The sequence below is a fragment of the Myiozetetes cayanensis genome, unplaced genomic scaffold (genome assembly GCF_022539395.1).
Source record: "Myiozetetes cayanensis isolate MyiCay16 unplaced genomic scaffold, myiCay2020 scf4, whole genome shotgun sequence".
Classification (NCBI taxonomy): Eukaryota; Metazoa; Chordata; class Aves; order Passeriformes; family Tyrannidae; genus Myiozetetes; species Myiozetetes cayanensis.
Genome location: NW_026087631.1, coordinates 25,371,826 through 25,397,841, shown reverse-complemented (window position 1 = coordinate 25,397,841; position 26,016 = coordinate 25,371,826). Strand labels below are relative to the sequence as shown.

The 26,016-nt window shown below is 39.6% G+C and overlaps 1 protein-coding gene across 2 annotated transcripts in view; it reads right to left on the bottom strand.

Moving 5' to 3' along the window:
• PAM (peptidylglycine alpha-amidating monooxygenase) overlaps nt 1-21,827 on the bottom strand; it is a 119,445-nt gene extending 97,618 nt beyond the window's left edge. Inside the window, exon 1 of one of the 2 annotated variants that reach the window (XM_050328376.1) lies at nt 21,732-21,827. The gene's annotated coding sequence lies outside the window, so the exon portion shown is untranslated. Of the gene's footprint in view, nt 1-20,772; nt 20,880-21,731 lie in introns of those variants that run through there. The other variant, XM_050328377.1, reaches the window with a different exon arrangement.
• Between the last annotated feature and the right edge of the window lie 4,189 nt (nt 21,828-26,016).

Below are 26,016 nucleotides of genomic sequence, written 5' to 3'. Positions count from 1 at the left end.
GTCCACTCCTTGCACAGGAACTTAATTTCATATGGAATGTTGATACTGTCAGGGTTTGTAAGTACGATACCCCATTTGCAACCCCTACATAAATCCAGCCAATTTGGCTATATATCAAGAGTGGGAGGGGGTGAGAGGAGTATTAAAAATGCCAGATGGTATTTTGCATCCTTCTTAGAGTATTCCTTTGAGCTGAATAAAGTGTGGGTTCAAAAGGGGGAAAAAACTTCGTAATAAGGAGTCATGTTATTTTGCAAATAACGATGCAATGGTATGAAGAAGAACAATCTGGACTTCATTTTTGTGGACACATCATGGTTTCCTCTTCTGCCTAAACTCCTAGAACTATTATACTAAGACTTCATATTCTTCCAAGAATCTCATTTCTACAGCAATAAAAATCATGAAGAGTAGCTCAAGCAATCACAACAGCAGCTTCTGAAGTCCCCATCTTATTAAGAGACATTTCAGTCTACTTTCTGGCATCTCTTGCACAAATCTCTTCCTCTACCCAAGAAGATGATCAGAGGGCTGAAGCACGTCTCCTCTGACAACAGGCTGAGAGAGTTGGAGCTGTTCAGCCTGAAGAAGAGAAGGCTCCAGGGAGACTTCATAGCACCTTCCAGAACCTAAAGGTGTTTTACAAGAAAGCTAGAGCAGGACTTTTAAGAAGGACATCTACTGACAGTACAAGGGGAAATGGCTTTGAACTGAGAGCACATTTAGACAGATTATGAGGGAGAAACTGTTTACAATGAGAGTGGTGAGGCACTAGAACAGGCTGTCCAGAAAGTTGTGGATGTCCCATTCCTGGAAGTGTTCACAGGGCTCTTGTGCTAGGTAAGCTGTCCTAGCAGAAGAGGTACCTGACCATGGCACAGGAGCTGTGAAGAGATGATCTTTAAAGTCCCTTCCAATGCAAATCATTAAATGATCGTATCAATTTCTGTAAAATCTCCCATCCATACTGAAATCTGGGCATATGCCCTTTATATCAGTTACTGCCTACCTTTTTAACAGGTAGGTACAGCACAAGCTATAAGAGGTACCAGCTTAAAGCAATGAACATTTGCCACATGGTTAGAATACTGCTGAAAATAAGAATAATAAAATAATTAGATTATTATTTGTTTACAGACAAAAAACATACCATTAGTATGATGGAATGTAAGGGATAATAAATACCTAATTCAATTAGAAGATGTACTGATTTAGGAGATCATAGGTTTTATTTCATATATGTACATCTCCAACTAAATGAGAAAGGTTTCTCTAATTTTCTACAGTGTTATGTGGCCAAAAGAGAGTTATGGTTCTTATCACACCCAACATTAGTGATAAAAATGAGTGAAAGGACTCTCCTGAAGGAACTTCTGACTTTATAACATTGGTTCCTGAACTTGGTCATGCCACAGAACAAACACACATAAATAATATCCAGCTGCATATTACAAATATAGTATACATAAGTATACATAAACACACCTAAGTAATACACAGCTGTATATTATAAATACAATATAAATATACATAAATTATACACAGCAAAGTATTTTAATTACTGCAAGTGGTTCTACTACGCAAATCTGGCTTTTCTTGGTTCCAGTTCCACTTCAAACATATGGAGGCAAGACTGCTGTCTCAACTGTTCAAACCTTATTTCATATTTCTGTATTTCACGAATTCCAAAGTAAATCCCACCTTCACATCATGTAAAAATTTTAGTCTTGTTTTGTCCAACTGCTCCTCACCAAGATGCTGAGAAAGAAATACACATTAACTTCTTTCCATTCCCTTAACTTTATATATGTGCATGCTCAATGACCAAATGCCTTTTGCAGCTCTGCCAGTGGAATAATTAGAGAGTTTTTCATAAAATTCTGACAGGAAAATCTCCTCCTTCACCCTAAAACGGGGTTATTCCTCAGTCATTGACTGCCATCACTTCTTTATTGTTCACCTGGCATGAGAGCTGATTAAATGAAAGTGTGCCAAAGGTCAGCTAAATGCTTCAGAGAACCAAATACTCATTCTTTAAAATTCCTCATCCACTCCACTGTCTTGCAGTACCTTTAGCACTTACACTTCAAAGAGCATACTCCGTTTACACTGCCTCCAGATCGAAAAGAGGTCTCAGTGACATGTGCATACCTAACTAATTCTTAAGTCAAAAATTTATCTCAAGAAGGGCCTTTCCACAGTCATCACACTTTCAGATGCCTCTGGGTTTTGTTACAGCAAAACAAATTACAAAAATACCTCAGCCTGCTTATGGCACAGGAGTAAATCACTTGCCATTGATGCTCCCAGCCTCCAACTCTACTGCTATAAGACAAAGTTTGGTACAGAGAGCTTTTATGTGTGTGTTACTTTTCCAGACAAGCAACTCTTAACTGAACAGAAAAATGAGAAAATCTGACATGTGGCTACAATCTGTCCCCTGTAAGCACAAAATGTCTGACAGAGGGCCATGTAGAAAGGATTTGAATATCTGACTTAGTTTTCGTTTTGAAAAGATTTATGGTTTCACAGGGCTTTACAACCAGCACATCTTTGCAGTGGGTATTTTACAAATGAAGTGTGTTATTTCTGTGTCTTCCAGTAGTTCCTATCTAGCCTTTACACAGAAATATAAAAGGTCAATTTAGATCAAGGAACCGTTAATATTTAATTAGAACAAGGGAATGCCTTTCAGAACAGCTGGTAGGCAAGCTGAGCAAGGCAAGATTGGCTCACTACATTAGCTCAGCCAAGACAGACTTCACAGTGAAACGAATAACTTTATACTACTGGTTGTTTTTCAATTCTGGTGCTAGCAATGAGCAAATACAGATTATGGTTGAAGGTTTATTTTTATTTAAAAATTACTCAAACCAGCCAAATGTATTACAAGACAACAAACATGCTGGATTTGGTTAATTAAACAAAGGATTTGTACCATGGATAGTGAAATAAAAGTTATGGTGATGATCTCTGCAAAACAATTAAGAGCAATATATAGAGCTGTAAAATTTTCTCAAATTGCGTTTCACATATAAACAAGAAAAGCCCAGATACAAAAAATAAAATAGAACCCATTGCCACTGCATCATGTTTTTATTACTGATTTATTTCTTTGTCCTATGCATAATAGATCTATGTAGGTATAAAGAATGAAAATTAATAATTCTAGTACAAAACATGAAGAAAATTGCTTTTGATGATGATTTGTTGTTTAACTGGAACTTCCTTGGCAGTGTGCAGAAAACAAAAGTAAACAGATGCAGAGAAAAGACTTTCTTTTCCCACACACAGTTACAATCCTTGGCTAAAATATCAGAATTTCATTAAAAGAATATTCTTTGCTTCCATATCAACACTAGACTGACACAGAAAAGAGTGCTTCAAGGAAGACAGCTGATTGCAGCTGTACTCTCACATACTAGACAAAAGATAACCCAGAGCAGGATCTGACACTGCTAATAATAAAACAACCACCGCTGAAATAAATTAATCCCATTGAATTACTCCGTAAGATGGACAAAATACTTTATGTCCATGTAGAGTCAAATAATGAACCTTAATTGAACCAATCTCTTGGTCTCCTTATATATTAGAAAATTAGAGGAAATGCCATATTAAATGTCACTACATTATCATATCCCAGGTAAGGACATCAGGAAAAGTCAAAAGCAAGGAAGACATACCCTTGATCACATCAGAAAATACTTAAGCCAACTGGTTATACTTAAGTCCATGGGTCCCCACTCACAGCAAGTGATCAACACAACTATTCAGATTTGGATCTCGCCTAAGTAGTAATGCAGCTGTGAAACAAGGCAGGCTCCTTTTAGATTTGACTATGCCAATCCAGCCTAAAGTGAAATTTCAATTTGGAGCACAGAATATGGTCAGCAAGTGATAAATTCTGTCCTTGAAACTCCCATTCATTCATTAAAAAACAACTAGAAAATACCCAATACCCAAAACTTCAAATACAACTAATAACCAGATATAATGCTTGACAGAGATCTTATCTCAAAAAGGACCTGGCCTAAGTGTCATCTCATTACTATTAACAGAATATTTGCTATTATAACTGAAAAGAGATAATATATTCAAATAATATATACACACATACGACGTAATTCAAGAACTTTTCCTAAGCAAACTACTGTGGGTTATATGTAGGTCAAGTCGTCTTGAAAGGGATGAAAAGATGAAATAAGACACAGATGGAGATCTTCATGATTTGAACATCATCCAAAGAAAGGATTCAGTGCTTAATGAAAACCACAATAACTACAGGAAGTCAGCCCTGTTGAGAACATAAAGGTCCTTAGCACTGACCAACAGAATAAATATTACATACTATGAGAAAACACATTGCATTCTTTGGAAATATTTTCAAATATTTACAAAACAATGAAAACTACAGAAAACAAGACCAACTTAGGAAAGGCAGTAACAGGTAAACAACTATTTTGAATTACTATTTTGAAGACAAAGCTAAGGAAGCTGAGAGTTACTTTTAATATCTCCAAAAATGAAAGAGGAGGAAAAAACGGAGAAAAAGCTCCCAGAAATGTGGGAAACACTTAAGATTATACTCCAGTATTCATATTTGTTGATAAGCAATTGTTCTAAATGTGACTGATGGAAAAAATAAAAGGAACAAACAAGACTACAAGCACCAAATGTAACAGCTCTAGCATTCTAATCCTTGTGGGTATTTATTATCAAAACAGTCCTCATTCCTCTCATGGATATATAAAGTTTGATAACACAAAGTCAGGTTATATATCATGCTATATGAACTAAAAGCGGAAAAATTATCTTTCCCTTAATCTTCCCCCTCCCTCAGCTTTGTTGCCATTACAAAAAGAGCAGAAATGCACAAATTTTAAGTTGGAGACTGGCTGACTAGAGTAAGGGAGAGAAAATTAATGGGAGCAAGTTTAAGGAAAATGTGGTCTACACTGAATGTTAGTTTAAGAAATAAAAAGTTGATACTGGCTAAACAGAAACAGAACAAGATAGAGTAAAAGTAAGCTGTAGAAAGAGCCAACTGGGAGGATGGGGATCTAGAGATATGGAGACAATATATAACAACAACAAAGGTAACTTTAATCCATGGTTACCATGTTTCTGGAACACATATTGGTCCATCAAGATTATCAATAAACCTCAGTAACTACAGATAGTATCTTCTATCTGAAACTACCAGCATATCACGAAACATTAACCCTGAGAAACTTTCATACTGTATTTCACAGTGAACACAAATTCTTCAAAAAGCACTTATGCATAGCGAGTTTATCATTTATAGGCTATTTTGTAAATGTATTTTGTACAAACGTCCACTAAATTGATAGTCAAAGCAGAATCTCAATAAAGGAGGTCAAATAGTGTAACTAAATAATGAGTACACTATTTATAGCAGCAAAAACCACCAAATTGCCTGAAGAAGGTAGGTAACTGCACTTACGCAAATAAATATAGTTGGGTTTCAGAATAATTAAATCCTTCCTGCTTGCAAGTTATTTTCAGAAAACACTTCAGCTTCATATTAGCAAAGTCCCATACGTGCAATATTTTATATGAACTGTCTTCAACACTGACATTGCTTCTGTATGCATAAGAAAAATACTTAGTTTGCAGTTTCTGAAGCTTGTTTGGCCTTTTTGTTGTTTTCGTTGTTAAAGCTTATTTTCCAGTATGAATTCATTTTAAAACCCTCTTGATACAACCTCAATTATTTTACTTCGCACTGTTTTAATGGGATCCTAGAAAAAGCAAAGTTGTTAGGCTACGAAGCTCTAGGTGTTGGGTCTCCTGAATCCAGGAAAATCAAGGATATATGCTTGGCCAAGGCCAGCTGTTCAATTCACTTTGTAAGACTCTAACAGGAGATACTACAGAACACTGAGAACCTCATCTAGAGGTACTCTCTGCATGCAAAAACAACTCTCTCTGGAAGTGTGATGTGGTAGACATAAAAGCCCCAGTGTGCATTTTCTAAGATGCCTGAGCAACAGTGTTGACTTGCGAGCACTTTATTAATATTGCTACACTGTGCCCAAGCTTTATTTTACTTTATCTCAGAGGTCTAACACCAGTATTGCTAGTCTTGCACTGGTAATATATTTTTTCCAAGTTTCACTTTATGCAATTCAAGTATCAGAGATGGTAACAAAGGAAGTAATTGCAATGAAAACCGACTTCCCTAAAGAGACGAGATATTCCAGGCCTATTAGATCCATTTCGTACCTAGTCACGGTTCTGGATCTAGGGCAAGAGCATTTGAAAAACAAATTAAACCAAGGACTATGAAGGGGACAGGACATGTGACAACAACAACAAAACCAGTTAGTGATAGAAACTACTCTGAAATAAGTAAAAAGTATCAAACAAAAAATTAAGTATTTGTATAGACTATGAAGGTTCAACTATTGTTCTAAAAAACTTTTTAAACAAAACTTTGAGTGATACACTTCTCATGGGACATGCTTCATTTAAATCACATGTTAACTTAAAGGAAGTTCACACAATCTTGATGACATACCTACTTATAACTTGCCACCAGACCTCCCAACTACAGTGCACTCTAAATCTACAGTAACGGGCTCATGTCCAACTGTTGTACAACTCACAAGTTTTATATCAACAGCAGTACAATGAAACTTTTTTTTAAAGAATGAGGCTATAACCAGTAAAGCCAAAGATTAGTTACATAGGAATATGTATTTATATCAAGACTCTTAAGGGGAAGTAACAAAAAAAGTTAATGTTTTAGTCATCTTCCTGAAGCTCAAGGTTGCAAAGCAGGATAAAACATTCACATAACAAACCCACTGAGGATACCAGCAAGTTTTCTACTACTTCACTATATAAAAAGTGAAAGAAATGTTGCTAGAAGCCAATTATTTACTTGCAAGCAGCAAGAACAGGATAAGGACAAATCTCAGTAAAAGCCAGAGTACAGCCATGGGAAGACCAAAGAAGCAAACGTCTTCACAGATCAAAGATCTTCCTTCATGATCAAGCAGTAGCCTGAGACTAAGCACACACACTTGAGAGGAGCTATATCAGTTCAAAGCAAATTTTCTAAAACAGATTGTTTTGTGCTTACAATTAATTTCTGATACAGTAGTGTCCCAGTTTAAATGAGACAAGGGTCTTTTGCTGAGGATGGATTAGGAGGAAAAGACCTAAACTTCTCTTTCTAAGCAATTATAAATCCAAAATTAAGAGGCTCCGATTGAAGGAAAACAAATTATGGAAAAGGGAAAACAAAAAAATAACAGCCCTTTATTAAAAGGTATGTGTGTATTAAGAGGAACACAAAAAAAAAAGTAAAACAACCAAGCAATACTCCTATACCCACCGATAATCCCCTTCAAGAACAAAACCGATAAACCGGCAAAAGGAAAATTAAACAGTTCAATTTTTGCACCTTTTGATGCAGTTCCAACCACTGTCAGCAGGGGGCGCCGTCGGGTCACTGGAGACGCAAAATTTGTAATGTCCTATAACATTCACCAGGTAGCGCTGTTGGGTCACTGGAGGTGCAGAACTTGTAGTGTCCTATTGTAGTCACCAGGTGGCGCTGTTGGATCACTGGAGGAGCAGAACTTGTAATGTCCAGTGCCCGTCACCAGGCGGCGCTGTGGGATCCCTAGTCACCGCCCCGTGGGATGGGGGGAAAAAAAAACCACCAATACTCTCCAGGTATGTCGGAGGGAAGAAAAAAAACAGACCAAAAAGTAAAAAAACTTGGTTCCCCTTCCCTTCCCACAGTGGGAAAGAAGAGAGGGAATGGGGGAGGGGAAGGGGAAGGAAAAAAACAGCAATAAAACAGAAAGTTCTCCCAAGGGAAGAAAACTCACAAACTTCAGTTGGTTAGGATTAGCTTTAAGCAGGGCCTGCAGCCAGCAACAGCTGAGAAGAGAGAAGTAGCAAACTCCCCTCTGACAGGAAGAAAAAAACAAACAAACAAAAAACAGGCAGCTCTGCAGCTTGCAGCAGGTCCCCGTCCACCGGCACACACCACCTCTCCTCCCCACCTCTTTCCAGCCACACACCAGCCAGCCACCCCTTCGTTGTCAAGGAGACTAATCTCTTGGCCATTAGTGGACCAAGCCAATTCTTTTGCTAACCTGATGGCCCATATACAAACACACACACGGCAGGGGGAAGGGAAAGAAAAATGCCTTGTTAAAATCGGAACTATGACAAGTAGCTACTGCAAAAACAGTCACAAGTAATCAATTGAACAGACAACTTCTTGCTACATTACCTAACCACCCATGAAATACCTTTACTAGCAGGAAAAAGATGGTAAAGAAAAACAACAATATCAAAACGAGTAATTACTACAATGCTCACACAAGACTCATAAGGTCATCACAACAGTAGAAATATATCCAACAAGTTTTGTTGGAATTTTTTTGTTGGATTTTGTTGGATATATATGACTTTTGTAAGTAGCCAAAAAACCATTCCCAATTCTCTAGCACATTGCTAGCTTTGATGGCTATCAAAAATATAAAATGAAAAAGAAAAGACAAAGTATGCAATTTTGTTTCCAGTCTGATTAGATTCAAAAGCCAGCTAAGGCAAATGAAGGACTGAATTGATCAACAATTTACTACACACGCCCATAATTTCCACTCATATGTATCATGACAGCAACAAAAGTACACAAATCAATCTGTAATATAGATAACAGATGGATAATTCAATACTACATTACCACCCTCACACATCCTTAAGAATAAAACGCCAAGTATCACATAACACAGAGTACTGTTAAAAGATAACCTCCACATCAGAGACATCTTTTGAAGACCACATAAAAACAGTAATGCATGTCTAAAGGCAGGTATGAATACATTTATTCTTTGTCACAAGCAAAAAAGATTTGGTAGCTTTTTACTTTGTTCAATTCAATTTCTTCTGAAGATGAAATAGATCACATCAGATGAAAGCAGTTAAAAATAATCAACATGCACTCGATATCCCATGGCAGTTAAAAAGCCACTATCAAACTTTTCAGTACAGGCCACTGCTGCAAGACAATCTGCCAGTGTGCCCCACACCAATCTGTGCTGCATACCAGTGGGTCTTATGAAAGAGATATCCCTCCTGCTTGTCAGGCGAAAATATATTGTGTACACTCCATAGATATATCCTCTGCATCAGAAAACAGTTACACAAAAGGAAATGTTTTTAGTTTTATTAAATGTTTTTAGAAAAATCTTTCAAGAAAACAGGAGGTAGATATTCTTCTGGGGTTCATATTTTCACTGTATCAAGATTGGTTACAATTCCTGCTAATTTGGAGCCTCCCTCAAAATGAGTTGTCTCCAAAAGGTACAGGCTGCCCAGAGGCTACACAGGGATCATCCAGATCACTACAACTGTCAGAGGCTGAAGTCATTCAGAAAGGCACTTCCCCACTTCAGCAGCCCCATCTGGACAGTGAAAATGCCTGACAGCTCCCAGAGAATGACAGCTGGTTACAGACTGCCCTACACAGAGATGCAGTGCCCATTGTTATAATTTTGACCCAGCAAGCTGTATCCAAAGAGGGATTATCCTACATGGGATCCAACAAAGGCTTTCTTTGGCATTCCAGGTGCTAATGAACCACAGGAGCAATCTGCACATTCACACTGGATTCAGCAATCCACCCTCACAGTACTGCCCCAGGGGTATCCACACACATACCCAGAGTTTGGCATGGGCTGGAAGCCCAGTGTTTGGAAGACTTCAATATTTCTCCAGACTGTAAATCACTCAGCTATGTGGACGATGTTATCTGCACCACTGGTTCCATTGAACAAAAAGTGGAAGAAGCACTGTCACCAAAGCAATGCAAAATCATGGCTGGGAAACTAAGCCCAAGAAAATTCAGACAACTGCCACAGAAGTAAAATTTGAAAGAATAATTTGGCAGGGACTTCACAGAATGATGCCCAAATCAGCTGAACAAACCATACTTTATAAGGTAGAGCTGCAAAGTAGAAACATAGAAAATTATTGGTGTTTGAGGGTTTCACAGGCAATTTATACCATCTTTGGCCCACATACGATCATTAAATAATATAATAATAAAAAAGGTCAGTTCTTTCCAGATGAATAGAGTTACCTTTGAATAAGCAAATAAGCATTTTGAGCTTGAAGCCCTGGTATCTGATGACCAAGTGGCTTATTGGACTCTCTGGCAGCATGAAGATGGATGGCTGTGGTGGGTTGACCTTGGCTGGATGCCAGGTGCCCACTCAGCTACTCTATCACTCCCCTTCCTACCCGGAAAGGGGAGTGAGTAAGGTGGAAAAACAACTCATGAGTTGGGATAAGGCAGTTTATTAAAGCAGAAGCCAGGTGAAAGCTTGCACATGCAAAAGTAAAGCAAAAGATGGCACAGTTTATTCTCTACTTCCCACAAGCAGCGATGTCTGGCCACTCCCAAGAAGCGCGCTCCAGCACACGTAACTGTTCCTCAGCAGGCAGCCATTGGGGACAAGGAATGCCCACCTTCCTGCTCCTTGCCTCAGCCTTTATACCTGAGATGATGTCATGTATGGTATGGAATATCCCTTTGGCCAGTTTGGGTCAGCTGCCCTACTTGTGTCCCCTCCCAGGATCTTGCCCTCAACTGAGGAAGGAATGTTACAGTGCTGATGCTCAGCAGCAGCCAAAACACCGGTGAGTTATCAACACCCTCCTAACTACCAATGCAAAGCACAGCACTGTGAGGGCTACTACAGGGAAGTGAACTCCAGCTCAGCCAGACCCAATACAGTGGCACATACTGTTGAGCTTTTGGTCTCAGAGTTTGATCCCACCATCACAAAACTACAACAGCTTCGGGCTGTTTATTCAGCCCTCACTGAAACAGAAACAATCATCCAGAAGGCCAAGGTAAACTGACAGCACAATTCCCAGACTGACAGCAGGTACTGCCAAATGATTCCAGTCAGTAAACCAGGAAGGTGCAATAGATCAGCACTGTCAAGTGGAAATGGTACATCCCTACACCTGTTTTATCCTCCCTACACAGAGGATAAAACAGCACAAATTGTCCTGGGTAATGACAGTGGGTCACCACCTTGGGCACAGCAGGTCCCACCACATGAGCAATTAACCCAAGAGAAGAATAGATACTTCACTGATAGGACATCAAGATACCTGAAAGTAAAACTGCAGTGGAAAGCAATATCCTTTGAAATGGCTGGGCAAACCTTTCTAACCTATTAAGGGAGGGGGAGAGCAGGCAATATGTCCAATTAATGGCTGTAGCTATGGTGCTGGAAAAACCAGCAGCTTCAGAAGTCTTTTTGCTGAGTCTTGGGTAGTATTTAAAGGTCTCACAGTATGGGCTAGTAAATGACAAGCAGTTGACTGGATAATACACAGTAAACCTCTTTAGTGATAGGATTCAGTGTTCAAAACCATTGCTTTCTGTGGGTGAAACATGTAGATGCCTACACTGTACCTCATGGTGAGCCAGTGCAGGAATAGAATGCTGTTGCTGATCAACTAACTAAGGTATGTATTTCTGCAATAACCCCCAACGAGGACATGTGAGCTGAGTGGGCTCATAAGAAGTCAAGTCATTCACAGATAGTTGCTACCTATAAATGAGGACAAAATGACAAACATTCCTTGCTCCAGAGAACCATTCAAAATGTCTTTTAAAAATACCTGCAAAACATTAGAAGCAAGAAAACTGCTGCAACAGCCCTGGGGAGAGATAGAGTACTGAGTGGCTGCAGGCCACACTTGACAGATATTACACTGGGCCTCTTCCAAAGGGCCAGGGTTGCAATAAATACTGGTGATGGTAGATACATGTACAACCACCTGATTGTATTGCCTACTTCCATTTCCAACCAGAAGGTCACTAAGAAAGGCCTTCACTTTTTAAGCCAATGGTTAGGTATTCACACTTGTGTTAAATCAAATAATGGTCGTCATTTCCAGGAGAAATGGTCCAGTTGTGTGCTGGTGAAAACTAGGTAACATGAGTTTATCACATATCCCCATCAACCTTGTGGAGCCAGTTTAGTAGAGCATACGAATGGCTTAGCAAAAAACAATTGTGCATTCTTCTACCCACTCGGCCTTTGATGGAATTGGCCAACAGTGCTGGCATTAAGTATTAGTCAGTCTGAATAGGAGAGTGTTAGTCCAAGGTTACAGCACTTAAAAACTATTGTTAGGCCACCACCGTACAGCAACACGCACCAGGTTCCTGTCTGAAACTGAAGAGAGTTGTGTACGCTGGTACTGGAAGCACAATCCTGTTTACAGTGATCCCTGCCAAGATAGTGGCCCAGGTGCTGGAAACTACATTCTTGCTTTCAGGACACTTAGCCAAAATTTCTTAATATGTTCTGCAACATATATTTTCTAAAAGGTTATGCTTTCCATTAGTTCAGCAGAAAGCAGATGAGGGCACTCTCCCAGGAACACTGACCTGCAGTAACCTGCAGGTGACAGTGATGCTCCAAGTCACATTTGCCCAATGCACTTTTGCACACAATGGACACTGGTGAGAACTAAAAGGCCACATTTAGTTCTCACATCCAAGATAGTCTCACATCCTTGATGGCCAACATCCAAGGATGACAGTAAAGGGAGCCTTGAAAAATAGGTGTGTAGGAGAAGACCACCATGCTTTAATGACCCTTGCAGGGATTGCTTTATCTTGCCCTTGCTATGTGCTACTGACATCTTACAGAGACAGAGAGATTGCTCTCATCAGGAAGAGTTACTCTCTTTCTTTCATGCAAACTGCAATGTTAAAACATCTTTGGCATGACAGAGTTATGAAGATCCATTCCATTCCACAAAAGAAAGACCATAATAACTCACTGCCACTATCAAGCTGTGAAACTTGTGACCTATGGAAAATATGAAGGATAATTGTTCTACCTGAGTAAATCATAAGGGCAATTTCTCATGGGAATTATAAGGTAATTTCACATAAATCACTACATCTTACTTCAACTTATTAAATAATAACTTAAGCCCACTTAGCTTTTGAGATCACATTCTAAAGAAACACATTTTCAGGCCTGCCAAGTTGTTAGCAAAAAGAGCCTCAAGCCATTTCTAAAGTTGGACCCTTACCATACTGCAGCAGAAGAGCCATTTAACACACCAGTTTTGAGAAGGGTTATTTTAACTAAACAGTCACTCAATACATTCTCACAGATAAACTGGTGAAATACAGTCTAGAAAAACAATTAGTTGGACTGGCTGACCTGCCAGGCCCAAAGGGCTGTACTGATCAGTGGCACAACTCCAACCAGATGCCAGACACTAGAGGTGTATCCCAGGAGTCCATACTGGTTCCAGTCCTGATCAACACCATTAATGATCTGGATGGCAGAGTCCATTCTCAGCAAGTTTGCAGATGACACCAAAGTAGGAGTGTCCAAGACACCAGAGAGTCATGCTGCCATCCAGAGGGACCTCAACAGTCTGGAGAAAGGGACCAACATCATCCTCACAGAGTAAAGCCAAGGGAAGCACAAAGTTCTGCATCTGGAAGGGGTAATCCCATGCACTCGTATGGGCTGGGAGTCAACCAGATGGAAAATAGATTTGCAGTAATTAAAATTCTCCTAAGTGTCATATGTAGCAAAAGCTTTATTACATAGGAATGGCTCTTATAAGAATAGTTAGGTTCTCTCAAATTAAGTATCACATAAAGTTCTTCTGAAAGGACTACTCTAAATTAATGTACTCAAAATTGTGATCAAATACATTAACACTGCTTCAGTACAAACTTCAGTAAACAAGTAGAAAGCAAAAAGTATTTTTGCTTTCTGTCAGGATAAAAAGGATGCATTAAAATCCACCATAAATCCTTAATCTCTTCCATAATGAGATTGGGATTCTTAGTACCATAAAAACCGGCTCCCTAATTTGAGGTCAGGGTACAACATGCTTGCAAAAGGAATTAAAATCAACTGAATTTAACCACTCTGAATATGCATAATCCACAGAAAATGAAAGAACATAGCATAAAGTCTGCAATATAGCAGAGATTTAAAATGAACAATAGCGCTTTTTCCCCCCCTTTTTAAATGGACTGCTCTAAGCAGGCAAGGCTGACTTGGTCAGTTTTCAAGTTCCTTTTCTTCACTCCTGCTTTAGGGCACATGAACGAGGTTCAGGGAGAACTCTATTAAAGGAAGCTGACTTGTAAAGCAAAATAATCACTGCCACTCCAGAAGAGTCCCAAAGCAGTAAGCACTGTTGTTGTTATCGATAAAACACAGACTACAACCACCTTCAGTACATGAACAGATGTAAAGGTGCAGTTTCACACAGAGTTAACTCAACTGGGAAGGGATACAGGGAGGAATCATAAATGACAGATCTGTATCTGCTTGTAAAAGAAAAAGTTATGACTTCCTGAAAAGATGAGGATGAAGAAGGTAAGCACAGTTATGATGGATTATGAATGCACGTTAATGAACCTCATAGAACAAAGCATGCAACTATTCTCAATAATTATTAGTGTAACCCTTTAAACATCTGTTAAAGACATCAGAAGTAAGAAATTTACTGCAACACAGGTCAATTGTTTGACCCATTTCACTCCTGTCTTTCTTGTCTCCTTCTCTCTTCTACCTCACTTCACATTAGCCTGATCTTCAGTGTTAGTGTCTTTCATTTCAGTTTTTTTAGTCATTGGATCATATAAGCCCTTCTCCTATTCCAGTTTGCCTCCTTGATCCAGATCCTTGTCAGCCCACCCCAAGACTTCACAGAATTTCTCCTTCTCCTGGTTGCAATCCCTACCAGGTCATGGTCCCAACAGTATCCACAGACACCACATTCTCTGCACACTGGCTCGCTTCAGCAGATTGACCTTCAACTCCACTGCTCTCCACACCAGTTCACCTACTTCTCCTTACGCTCTCTTCTAATCTCAACTTATTCTCTTATCCTCTTCACAATAAAGCAACATGTCAACCTTGATATGGAAGCCTTCAGCACCAATATTTAATAACTTGTCAATGTCATAGGCTGTAGAGCTCAGAAACTTACTGTGGGAAGCATCAGCCTTCTAAGCGTACAAGGCTGACCATCATCCTGCAGTTTAAAAATGTACCTTGGTCCTACTGCTACTTAACATTTACATACATTAATTCATTTGTTTCGCTGGAGGTGGTTTAATAAAACTGAATCAAAGACAAAGGGAAATAGAATAGATTTTGAAGCAAAGAATAATGAGAAACAGAGAAATTACAAAGAGAGTGGTAGAATAAATGAAATACAAATTTACTTACATTATCTTGGCAAATTATACCATCTTTCCTTGACAAAACAGACAAAAGAGAATGCAGTAAAGCTGGTCAGAGGTGGAGGGAATTCAGGTTTTTTTTGATTCATACAACGACACAGGAGATTATTAAACATGAGGAAACTGGATTGGAAGATGTGGAAAAAACCCCCCAAACCTCAGTATGAACGTTTAAACAAAGACAACTGCAAATAGCACTGAAACAAGAGTTAAGTGATAATTTCATTAATTGTGTTTCATAAATATAGCCTTAGTATTTGCATATCTGAACTTCCCCTGATGCAGCTTCATCCCCATTCCTCATGTCCTGTCACTGGTTCCCAGAGAGAGGAGATCATCATCCTCTCCACTGTCCCCCTTGAGGAAGCTGTAGCCTGAAATACAGCCACACTCAACCTTCTCTTCTCCAAGGTGAACCCACCAATCTTCCCAGTATATAATGAAACAAAGACAACCTGGACCATTCAGCCCAACAACGTAAATCTAAAAGTAAACATGACTGTTCTTTTTAAACCAATAGACGTATATAGAGGGAAAACACCAAGACTTAAGCTAGTGACTGATACTAAACAAGAAAAAAAGGGTCTATGAAGGCTGTAAATAGTTTAGGTTGGAAATTAGACTGCCATTTTTGAAACAAGCCAGAAAGATTATGTTGTGGATCATAATTTTTAAGATGAGTAACTGTTTTATCATATGGATTGAAGGACATTACTTGCAGGCCTGCAACAGAAAGCAAATGTACAGATAATAAAAAAATATATATATGTGAGTGGAAGGGACAAAAGCAAAACAAATCTTCTGTAGTTTTATAGTGGTCCTCTAGGGTTAATCTAGTCCTGTGCCTAAAAGACCAATAATTAAAAAAACCCAAGCAAAAACAAAGGTTTCCCAAGTTCTGTGTAAACATTTCCTCATAATCCCTTTTTGTTCCCAAGTATGAAAGACTAATAATCTTTTTTTCGTACAAGTATGAGACAGGAGATTCTGAAAACAAGTAGGCTACTTGTGTAAGAAGCAAACTTTTTTATTGTTAACTCATTTAAGCCTTGATTAACCCTACACACTGGGGACTAAGACAGAGAGATAGATGATTTTACAACAGACAAGCTTGTGAAACACCCTTCTTCTGCAGACATTTATATAGTAAATATTGTATTAGTACACCAGGACCATGGATATACAACAGCATGGATTAAAACACTAGAACAGTACCAAGGAGATCAACTGGAGTCATAAAATCAAAGAAAGAACACTGGTAACAGAATGGAAGGCAGTGGTGGAGTATGAGACTGTACCACATACATGAATCAGCAAACATGGTATGACTAAGTATCACCTTCAGCATTCTTTGTCAAAAGGGAAGATAAATGCAGCAAAGATCATGAAACATCATTACCAGTCAAGAATAATCCAAAAGACATGGTGAGAACCGGATAGGTTTCTCCCCTTGTCACTGTAAGTAATCAGACTGATGAGATACATCTGTCCTGGTCCTCATAAATGCAGGACACAAAAGCATAAGTATGAAAGGATGAAAGAAACCTATGAGGTTACAAATACAAGTCAATGAAAATTATTTTGTTCAAAACAGAAGTCATGTTTCCATTTATCCAGCGATCCACTGAGAGCTGCTGCATTTTAAACTCCTTCATTTCATCTGGTTACACATCCTGTTTGGCAGAACCTTGGTATCTTAAACCAGAGTGTTTGCCAAGTGACACACGTTGCACAAAACACAGGACTTCACCACTGCAGCAGGAACAGCCTAGGTTATCATTTATTGCCTTTAGCTTTCAGCAAAATGCATAAAACATTGGTTTCACCGAGTATTTTCAATAACAACAATATGTTGATGGGTGCAGGGAAAGCAAGAAAATCCCTTGCTGTAAAAAGCATGGTTAAGTGCTCACAGGGCTTGAAGTGCTGTTACAACAGAGCTCTTCCAACTAATGACTAGTGTCTTCCTTAGAAACACCCTACCTGACCTCAGCCTACTAAATAAATCAGAAATGCTTGCTTTCTTTTGGCATCTCTTAACATACAATCTACATGTATCCTTTTAGAGGCTACTGTTAAATTCCATTCACATTCTCACAAAGAAGGAGTCTCTATGCAACTTATGTTTCTCAACAACAATAAATCCAAGCATTTTAGATGTGTACCTGAAAAAGTAAGTTTCAAAAAATAGCACTAACCGTGGACTTTGCTTCTCATTCATGCCACACTGCTTTTGTCAGTACTTGTTCTTTGCTCACACGATCTCAAGTTATATCTCAAAATATTACTTGATTTTATTTTATGCTTCCAGAACTTTACCATAATCTTAATATACAAAGCCCTTCACACTTTCATTCCCACATTCTTTTAATAGCAAATTTACAAAATCTCATTGAAATATTTTTTGGACTCAAACTATTAAGTAACCTACAGAAATTAAGACATATTGAATCAAAATATTTTTCAAGAAAAGCTTTTACATCTTTCTGCAGGAATATGTTCAATCATTATTTCAAAATGGTTTTAGCTGATTCAACACCTCTGAGCAGCACATAAATAATACCCTCTCCTTCTTGTCTTGGCCAATTGGAAGAAACTGAATTTGAGTACAGGTAAGATTGACAGGACACTAAAAAGAGTCCTTCACTTATCAGAGGGAAATGAAGGGAGTTACTCATTAAGGAATATATTGTAAATCCTCCCTGTCTTTCAGCAAACCTACGCATTTCAATTTTACATGTTCTGACTGCCTTATGAAGGAGGAAAAAAAACAAAAAGGGGGATAAAAAAAGGGGGGAAAGGGGAAAAAATGGGGAGGAGAGGTGAAAAAGAGGGGGAACAAAAGAGAGAAAAGGAGAAAGAGAAAAAGAGAAAAAGAAAAAAAGAAAAAAGAAAAAAGAGAAAAAAGAAAAAAAGAGAAGAAAAAAGAGAAAAAAGAAAAAAAGAGAAAAAAGAAAAAAAAGAGAAAAAGAGAAGAAAAAAGAGAAAAAAGAAAAAAAAGAGAAAGGAAAAAGAGAAAAAAGAAAAAAAGAGAAAAAAGAAAAAAAGAGAAAAAAGAAAAAAAGAGAAAAAAGAAAAAAGAGAAAAAAGAAAAAAGAGAAAAAAGGAAAAAAGAGAAAAAAAGAAAAAAGAGAAAAAAGAAAAAAAGGAGAAAAAAGAAAAAAAAGAAAAAAGAAAAAAGAGAAAAAAGAAAAAAAAGAAAAAAGAGAAAAAAAGAAAAAAAGAGAAAAAAGAAAAAGAAAAAGAAAAAGAGAAAAAGAAAAAGAGAAAAAGAAAAAGAGAAAAAAGAAAAAGAGAAAAAGAAAAAAAGAGAAAAAGAAAAAAAAGAGAAAGAGAAAAAAAAAAAGAAAAAAGAAAAAGAAAAAAAAGAAAAAAGAGAAAAAGAGAGAAAAAGAAAAAGGAGAAAAAAAGAAAAAGAGAAAAAGAAAAAGAGAAAAAAGAAAAAAAGAAAAAAAAGAAAAAAAGAAAAGAAAAAAGAAAAAAGAGAAAAAAGAAAAAAGAGAAAAAGAAAAAAAGAGAAAAAAAAAAAAAGAGAAAAAAGAAAAAAGAGGAAAAAAGAAAAAAGAGAAAAAAAGAAAAAAAGAAGGGGGGGAGAGAGATTAAAAAGAGAGAAGGGGGAAAGGGAGAAAAAAGGAGAGCAGAAAAGGACAAAAAAGAGCAGTATCAAGCAGAGACGAAAGAGAGCTACCATGCACTAACCTACAAATATTGCATGTCTCAGTGGCTCTACCTCCTTCCAAACTTGTTTTATGAAGTCAGAAAGTTGTGCTTTGAAAAAACAGCCTCTGTTTATTTGATGGATCCAAAGACAGATCACGTAGCATGATGAAAACAGAACTGGGGTCACCAGTTAGAGAACATCCAATGTTTCTTTCTGCCACTTTGACATTAGACTGAGCTACAATGTCTTAAGTAGAGATCTTTTTAAAAATTATTCACAATACTTTGACTATACAGACTGTCATTCTAGACCAGACTGGTAAACCATTCTGGCAACGATTTGCCCACATCAGCTAGCACCAATATTGTTCTCAAAACATAAAATAACTAATGTGGTATACCTGACCGGTACCACACAGAATATAGAAGCTATGTCATAATCTACTCCATGAAGTATTTAATCCTAATCGTTATAAATTGTTTCAAAGTATAAACCAGCTTGTTTGGCTTCATTTGTGATACTTTTCAAATCTTTGTTTGTACTAATAGTTGTAATTTTGGATAATATTATTATGAGCATCCCAGTAGATTTATTCGTCTTGAATATGACAAGCAATAGCAGACCTAATTAAGCACTAAATGGAAATCTGGCAAGTTAAAAATTCCTTTAAATAATCTTCATTTCACTGTACACACCATCATTTTGGACTGTGTAACACGGATACTTCTGTCAATCTGTAAAATGGGAACTTCAGAACAAATCCCAACCTCTTAGCTCCCTTTGAGCCATAACACGTAAAATGGAAGCAATATGCTAAGAATAAGTTTGTCTTCAATATGCATGCATTTCACATCACAGTTCCCCTGTATTCTCATGTAAGGAATCAAGAAACATCCTCTTTAATTGAAAATTTTGTGGTATCAACCACATGCAGGGAAATAACTTCCACAACAACAGATTCAATCGTATCTTGGTTTATTTGACACTCAGCAGCCCTGAGATTCTTTCACTTGACAAGGAAGCAGATAAAGCAACAAAATGGTGGGTTTGTATTTTGGATCAAATCTCTGAGATTACTTGGAGCCTGCTGCACACACACCTGTGCAGACCTCTGCCTCCATTTGTCAAATGAAGGTTTGTGTTTTCTATATCTGCTTTTGGCTACTTGCAGGCTATCTCCTACATCTCCCATTTTCATCTGTAGTAGTGGTGGGGATCACCGTATCAAACAAACCAGCTGAGTACACAAGGATTAAATTGAACCCCCTTTCCGTTTTTTCTGCATGCACTAGTCAACAAACAGACACCAGTCTTCCAGTAAAGTTATTCTTAAAAACTAGCTCCTGATTTCAGATCTACAGTACAAGATACACTAGTGATTTCAGATCTGCAGAAAATAAAACAGTAATATGAACTAGAGTCTAACACATAAGTAATTAAAAAATTAGGTTCAGTTAAAATTTTGGGATTGAACCGCAGTTTTCTGGAAGTTAGAATACATTATTGATGTTTTTAATGTGGTAACACCTATAAAGACAGAGGAGGAGTAGCCCAAATCAGGAAAGGAAAAAAAAGGCCTTATTCATATCAAGTGACATATCATCAAGACACCTGAGATATTAAAAATACCTGTCATCTTGTAAGAAGACTTCCATTTCCACACCAAACACTTTAACAGGTTTTTAAAAATTCTGATTAATGCTTGCTTTTTTTTTTTTTCCCCTACTCCAAACTGTAAGAACACTCATCTGCAAGCCTACAGCACACAGCCTGAAAACAGCCTATGGTAAAAGCCACCAACCTGTCAGTGCCGCACCACCGTGTTTGTATTCCAAGTCCCAGAACTAACTGTGCGTTCACTGCTCCAAAGGGTCTTTGGGACGCACCCCTTCACACACCAATTCCCACAGTACAGCCGCGCTCAGGCAAGCAGATACTTACCTGGTACGGTCAAAAAGGTGTGCAAATCAAATTTATAAGAAAATGATACACAAAACGTATATATTTTCAAACTTATGCATCAGATCTAATAAATGAGTTTTAAAGGAAAAAAACGAGGAACGAAGGCTTAAAAAATAAACAGACAAACAAAAAAAGCCACTCCCAGGGGCTATTGGGAACAACATCACCGCAACTCGGAGCAGCTGGAAGTCGAAACTAACAGAATGTCAACACTTGACCGCTTCCCATGGTCGGACACCCGGAGGTGAAGGAATGACAGCGCAAGCGGAGCAACGCCAAAGTCCGGAGGGGCTCTGCCTGCCCCGCCTTCAGCCATCTCCCCACCGCCGGGATGCCCTTCCAGCCGGACCCGCGGGTGGGCACCCGCCCCGGGAAGGCTCCGCGGGAAACTTGGGCGGGAGGGATCGGAGCGCGCCGAGCTCTGCCCGCGCCGGGAAAGCCCGTCCCTCGCTCGGGACACAAAGCCCGGCGGGCGGAGTGGGGGTGCCCTGGGTGGTGCGCTCCGCCGCCCCCGGGGCCGGGCCGGGCGGGCCGGGGCTCCCCCGCACGCAGCGCCGTCGCAGCCGCCGCAGCCCCGCAGCCCGCCGCGGCCCCGGTGGTGCCCGGGAACCTTCCCCGGGGCTCCCGCGGGAGCCGCCACGCCCCGGGCAGCGCGGACGGAGCCGCACGTGTGCCCGGGCAGGGGCGGCACCGGCAGCGGCACCGCCGCGGGGCCCGCGCGGGTCGCCGCAGCTCAAACCACCCCCTCTCTCCCCTCCCACGGCCCCCGGGTGAATCGCGGCGCAGAGTGGAACTCACGGGAGGAAGCCGCGCCGCGCCGCCGAGCCCCAGCTGAGCTGCCCCCGCGGCAGCGACACGGACACAGAGGCGGCCGGCGGGGCCGTGTCCGCGACCTTCCCTGCCCCGCCCCGGGACCGTTCCCCGCCCGCGCCCCGCCCTGCCCGCCCCGCCCGCCTGGGGACGCGGCGCCGCTCACGTCGGCCGCGCGCGGGGCCCGGCAGAGCCGCTGGGGGGCGCCGTTCCTGCATCGCGCCGTGAGGGGACCGGGCACAGCCGGGGGAGGCGCCGGCAGCGGCGGGGGCGGTTCGGGACCGGCAGGGAAAGGTCTCGGGGTCCCCAGGGTAAGGGTCTCGGGGTGCACCTGGCAGGTCCGAGCGGTGCGAGCCCGGCGGGCAGGGAACATACCTCTCCGTACCGTGTCTCCCTGCCCTCGGGCGGGAGCCGGTGGTTCCCTGTGCCGTTGCCCCCGGAGGGGTGAAACCTCTCGGTATCCGTCCGGCTGCGGTCAGCGAAATGAGGGGAGGGCTGTGCAGACCCCTCTGTGCGGGGCGGGGGCGGGACGGGACCGACCCGAGACAGCGGGGAGCCGGGGTGAGGGATCCCAGGATCTAGGATCCGCAGACTCGGATCCTGTGCGGAGAGTGGCACAGGCAGTTCCCGATCACGAGCACGATTGCGTTTGGAAGCTTGTGGAGCTCCAGTGTACTTGAATGAGGTGGTGTTTTCAGCGGAATTAATAACATAAAATAGGAAGCTGAAGCTTGGGCATGTCTTACGTTGAGTTGTATTCCATACCCACCACACATGGAAACACTGCTCAGCATCTCTGGCTGAACAGGTTTGTGTGGGAGGCCTTCCCGAGAGACTCATCTGCATAGGTCAGGTGGAAGACTTAGGACCCATATCTGTATTGTTTTTAAACATTAAAAACAGCATTGAATGAAGCTTTCCTTTGATAAGCAGGACTGCCTTAACGCTTCTTCAAAATATAAAAATATATATGGTAAGGCCTAATTCTACCACCTTCGGATTAAAGTAATACCTTGTTTTATAAGTAGATCTACCAACTTCTTTATGAAAATAAATATGGGTAATTGCGTTTGCGATAGGTGTTTTAGTATTTCTACAAAGGCTAGATGTGTACCAAAATGAAGCATTTTCCTTATTTGTATAAAATGGAAGATACAACATCCTTTGAAAGCCAATTAATATTTCTCAAATTAAAGCACATCAGTGGATTTTAGGTTTGTCTTGGCTGCCCAGTCCTTTTCCTTCAGAAGGTGAAAATTTGCCTTTTTTGGGGGGGATATGGGCAATTAGTGATTAATGTGTCACAAAGGTGCTTTCATTCTTTGATGACAAGAAATATTAAGCTCTTTGAACAGTAGTGTTGACTTACTGGCTCCAGCTGATTTGCAGGGTCATGGCAGCATTTCTTTATGGAGCTCTTTGTCATACCAAGCACTCACCTAACTTTGTGGCAGACTTCCCTTTTATAATTGATCTGGCTCATGGAACCGAACACTGGGATTGTAGAGGCCCAGCCTAAGAACTTCAGACCTTCTGTGGTGCTTTTGTGGGATGACAATCTGCTGTACGCATCTGTTGCTGAGGGAGGAGCGTGCTAAAGGCCTGGCCCCCCCTTTTTGATCTGTGTGGCATGAAGAAGGTGGTGTGCACACAGAAGGGTACAGTTTCACAGCCTCTCACCCTCATGGGGCTACATCCTCCTCTAGAAGTGTTTCCCGTGATAGCTGCTCTTATGCAAATTGTTTAATTGGTGGAGAATAATTTAGATTCTCAAAGCAATCTTTGCAAAGGGGAAGTATGGACAAGAATTTGGAGGAGCTTAAAATAGTCCTTAGTGTGTGAATGTTCCCTGAGTTAGAAGGTCCTATATTAAGAAGATGTTAGGGCCCTACAAATCCAGTCCTTTTTCTAAGTGCAGAACATCTGGTTTACAGGTAGTAATAAAAGGAATCAAAGTACTTGGGGGAAAAAAAAAAAAAGAAAAGCACTGAAGGGCTATATTATCAATTCTTTGAGAAGAAATTAGGAAAGAGACCGAACTTGAGGCCTACTAAGAAGATATTCTTTAAAGTTTCCTTTCTGAATTCTGAAAGTCTTTCCTTCAAAATTAGAGAAAAATCTCAGCCTTTTGTACCTTTGATACCTTTGTATCAAAGTAATTAATTTGAGTTGAATCTGTCAAATCTTCCATTTTTCATTGTGGTTAACATAAGGCAATCTACCTTAGACTTCATGTTTAGTGGGTCTCTATATAATTTCACTGAAATTTCCTCAGGTTGCTCTTATTGCTTTCATTACTTTGAGTGATGTTTTTGTATTGCTCCACAAAGGCAATAAGAATGAATACATTAAAATGTGATGTTTAATTTTTGCCTCCTTCTGAAAGCTGAAACTAATCTTACAGTGTCCTTTTCTTTAAATATGGCATTTTCTAGTATACAAAAATGAAATAACTTTTAAACTTTATTTTTTGACTTATGTTGGTAGCCTCCTAGTGAAGGGCACAAAAATAAACAAAGCAAACACCAGATCCAGAAAAGTACTACACTTCCTGTAAGACTGATTTCAATGAGTTGAAAAATTGTTTCTCATCTTGCATGACTATCTACTTTTACTTTAATGACTTCCTGATTGAAAAGAAAGTATTCTGAATGTTGTGATTTTCATTTTAAAAAATCACTTCTTATAGTTTTCTGTGGGAAATGAAACTGCAGGGTTTTCTTTAGCTTGCAAATCCTTTCCTTAAATCTGCACACTTCTGCATTAGGTCTCAGTTCAGAAAGGACTTGAAGCATTTGGAAATTAGGTACATGCTAAAGCAACTGATTTTAGATCTTTGACATGAAAGTTTTATAAAAGGATGTGTTTGGTCTGTGGTTGCAATCTCATGATAAAGTGCTTGAGTTTCCTTGTATACAGGAATAAACTTAAAATTATTGTCCTGAACTCTTCCATTGTGACAAACATATCTTGAAATTTTTCATTATCCATGCCTGAGCCATGCAGAGAATCACTACCTGCCATTTATGGATATGTGAGAAAGTATTGTTTGAATGTGTGCAAAAACTTTTTGAGTCCTACAGGCCTCTTGCTTATACTTCCCTAATACAATAATATCGTTACTGGCAAACAACTACAATAAATATTAAATCATAAAGGTCAGTATCATATATCTTGATTAAGTATTTACAACAGCTAAATTGATTCCAGGCTTTGAGCTCTTTGCTTTGAGCACAATTTACTCTATTTTTGCCATAGATACTTATTTCCCTTTACCTTTTTTTTTTTTTTTTTTTTTTTTCAGGAAAAACAAAATACAAGCCTTCTCTTTATTCTCTTGCAAGTATAAAAGCACAGGCTGCATCATACACTAGAGAGCTGCATGGAGATTTTGCTTTGCAAATGAAGCAGCATGCTGGCAACAGAAAGGATGAAAGCCTTTGAAGAGCTCTTTTGAGGATAGAAATCAGCCCACAATCTCCTTCAGGCTGAATTTTATTCATCATTATTTCCCCGAATTTTTTCCAACAGTCACCAAGATAAATTTCAATTTAAAAAAAGAGTCCCAGTGAGATGGAGATATATATATATAAAATGAAGATATGTAACACAGCTATAGTTAATGTACTTTTTATATAGCTTGGTATAATGCAAAAATACTGCAAAACAAATACCTTTATATTGGAGGCTTAATTTTATCCAGGTGAATGGAAATATACCACAAATCTAGTTACCTCAGCTAGCATCCTTAGCAAAACTCCAACTCTTGTGTGCAATAAATGGTCTCTGCAGACTGCAGATGGGGTAAGCTTTTGGGGCTGCTGCTGTTTATATAATACCTTTCTCATGAATGAAGGTGGTTCATCTCTAGGTCTGCTAGGCCAATACTTAATGAATTAAACAATAAATCATATAAATGTTTTGAAGATGAATTATCCATAATACTATGTTGCCTAGAGTGTTGCCATGTTTCACATACCACTGAGAATGGTTTCTAATAGTTTCAGAACAGAAAATGTTTGCTGTTGTTTCTGTCTCTTCTACTTGTGTGCTGCTGTTCTACATATATGTATACTACCCTTTAAACCTAAAAGCGTAAGGGAAATCTGACATGGCTCAATAGATGTATGAGGGATCACTGGTGCCCCAGTGCAGGTAATCCAGTTAGTTGTCATTAATCTGCATTTGCCAACTCAAGTAACTGTCCTTGGAAAATTATCTACGTTTCTCCTAAGCTTTTTGTTCCTTTAAATAACCTTACTCTTGACCTTTT